Below are 3491 nucleotides of genomic sequence, written 5' to 3'. Positions count from 1 at the left end.
CTTCATCTCATGTGACATTTTTCATTTCTATTTTAACTACACTATATTAATTTTACTACATAGACATTTTATAGGGTTTGTTGACTTTCTCAGAGTCTGAAACTTTGAATTGTTCAAGTTGTCTCTGTACATAACTTTTGTAGTTCCATATGTAACTATTCCTGTAATAAAAAATTTCCTCATTATGTTGTTGATTCATTTTTAACGAAATCCTATTTCCATTTCCTGAATTAAAAATAATTTATTTACATTTAAAAATTGATAAACAAGGGGCAATAAAAAAGAAAACTTTCAAAGTAGTTAATCAAGCAAATCATGAAAATAAAATGACGGAGAGGGGTATATGTAATTTTTTCCTGCCTCCCTTCTGCAGATGGACTACAGGAAAATCCCAACCGGGATACAAAAGATGACGCTGCCACCTTGCTACTTTTCTCCAGACCTAATTATGTCAAAAACTCGATCCCGAAAGCCTGCTAATTTCTTAACGAACCAAGGATCTGAATTTCAAACCCGTTTTACTTAAAATTCTAAAACTGTTCTACCGCACTCTCCGAATTCCTTAACTCTTTCTCCACAGCTTCTCTTCCATTTCCTCACCATTTTCTTCCTCTTTTCAGATGACAAACAAGAAACAACCAGCAAACAGAGGATGAAACTTCTTTTATTCCACATTTTAAGACTTTCAGTATGAATTTTAAACCCGTTTTACTTAAAATTCTAAAACTGTTCTACCGCACTCTCCGAATTCCTTAACTCTTTCTCCACAGCTTCTCTTCCATTTGCTCACCATTTTCTTCCTCTTTTCAGATGACAAACAAGAAACAACCAGCAAACAGAGGATGAAACTTCTTTTATTCCACATTTTAAGACTTTCAGTATGAGTAGACAATTATTTTTCTTTTCAGACTTGACTTTTTCGTTTTTTTTTTTTTTTTCACTGGTTGAGGAAAAAATCAAAAGTACCAGGTTTGTACCAAGAGGTTGGTACAAAAATTAATGTCACAAATAATTTTTCGACCAAAGCCAAATTCAGAAACGCCCTTTCAGTAGTTGTTAGGGGAAGCTGCTGTACTCGCGGGCAAAATTTACTTTTCAATTTTTGCTGGTCTCTGGGAATGGATAAACGATCGGAAAATTTTTCTGTCAGAATCTACAGCTTATCATCTAATTTGGCAACTTTTGTCAGGTGAAAATCTCAAAGCTTTCAACCTCAAAATTTTTTTTCTTAAAAACCATTTTTTTTTTGTCCGTGGATACAACAACCCGTTAACCCCGCAGACAGGTGCCTTTGTATCCGTGGACATATAAAAAAATATTATATAACTAGGTCTGAGGAACTCGATTATACTCAGTACATTTTCATAAGCCATTTTATGTTGAAATGCTTCAAACATCCATTGAAAATAACCTTAAATAAAATATGTTCGAATTGTTGATAAATTTAAGTTATAGGAAGTTTCCACAACAGCCTAATGCGTTTGGGATCCGATGAAAACTTCGAGATAAAGGAATATTCGAGTTTATCGAGATTGCTTCAAAAAGATCCAGTACTGCTAATTTTGTTCCTAACTGTTTAAATAAATTTTTATTCTTCCTAAGCCCTGTGGTTATCTTATTTGGCTGACGCATTTGTATGGGCGTTAAAAATACGCATCTCTGCTTCCAATAATTTAAAATAGAATTTCCGCGATTTCATTATTTTCTTGAAATAATGAAATAAATGCTATGCATACTTATTTTTAAAAATTGGGGCCCCGTAGGAAGATGAGGCCCTAGACCTCATCGATTGGCCTGCGCGATAATCAGGCACTGCCGCGAAGTGCTAACGATTAATGTATAACTTGTAAATGAGTAGGGGGGCCGTGAAATATTTTTAGTTCTTCAAAAGGTGCCACGACTTAGAAAAGTTTGGGAATCCCTTCTCTGACGGATTGCACAAGCAAGAAACCGTTCTTTAATTTAAAAAGACTAAAAACATGCTTAGAAAGTAGGGTAAGGACACCAGTAATAGACATGTGTTTAAGACATCGCTCTCAGGTTAACTCAATTTTCTGAGCCTTGTAATTTATTTTAACAAAAAAACCGAATATTTGTCATACTTATACTTACGTTCTTGCAATCTTACTTTAAAATTATTATTTAAGTAAATATAAATATATATATTTTTAATTCTGCAAATTTGATGCGGAAAAACCAGAGACCTGGGAAAATGGGACGCGATAATGAGGTTTCACTGTATTTACACGTTCGGAAGAAAGTAGGACTCTCGCAATTAACTGGTCTTCATTGATAATCCAGTATAAAGTGTTTTTCATACGAATTCTTTTTTGAACGTTTAAATTCAGCAACTGAGGCAATTAGAAGCAAAAAGATGCAAGTGCCAAAATTAATAATTTGGAGATAACCAGTACAAAGAGCACCTCACCTTTTTGGAAGATAAAAGATATACCAAAAGCAGCCCCGTTATATGCCGCTCTACCGCATGACTTCGAAAAAAAAAATCAATCAAAACGAACCAAGGATCTGAACTTTAAACCCGTTTTACTTAAAATTCTAAAACGTCCACACACATCCCTTTACTTCTCACTGCCTGAATTTCATGGGCGAATCCAGGAATTCTTCACGGAAGGGGTGAAAACACGTTTTTAGAACTTCAGTTTTGCAAAAAACTTTGGAGATTTTCTTACTCCCCCCCCCCCCCCCCCTACATAATCAAATGTACTTTAAAATTGCACTTCTGGAACTGCAATTTTTAAAAAATTGCAGAGAAAAGAGAGCTTGAATCTCATTCATTCCTGTAAAGTTAACAAAGATGGTTTGAAATTGCGTTTTTAAGACCTCAAGTTTGAAATATTCCGAAACTTTTCCGATTGAGAGCTCTCTTGAATTTTTCGCATAATGTGTAAAAAATACCTTTGGATCTTCAATGTCGAAAACTACCAGTAGGCCCCTTCCTTGTATCCGTCACCGTCCATGGTCAATTTTGAACTTCAGAAATCATGTTTTTAATGGTATAATATACCATTAGATTCTGACATCATGTTGCAAAAGATGAAAATGAGTTTAAACGCGGTAACAGTTTACTGCCCTGAAGAACACATGAATGATCTAGCATAACTTTGCTTAAATCGCAGAACTTCGGAACGTTTTCCTTTTTTAAAAGCTATTCAAATTAAATCCCATATTGTGTTATTGTCCACTTTTTAAAATGAGTAACAAACAATGTGCGTGCACTGTTAAAAAAATTTCCTGAAAATAACGGAGAAAGTACCGGCAGCAAAGTTGCCGTAAATATTACGTTTCCGTTCAATGACTTTCCGTGATTTAACAGAAGTTCCATTTCTTATTTCTCCGTAGTTGTAGTTTTCCGTTTATAAATTTCTCGTGACTGAACGAAAATTCCATTTCTTATTTTTCCGTTCATTTACGATCTTTCTGTGTTTGAACATAATTTACGTTCCTTATTTTTTCATTGCGATATTTTTCCC

The sequence above is a fragment of the Uloborus diversus genome, chromosome 2 (assembly GCF_026930045.1).
Source record: "Uloborus diversus isolate 005 chromosome 2, Udiv.v.3.1, whole genome shotgun sequence".
NCBI classification, from domain to species: Eukaryota; Metazoa; Arthropoda; class Arachnida; order Araneae; family Uloboridae; genus Uloborus; species Uloborus diversus.
Note: the sequence above shows the minus strand (reverse complement) of the source record.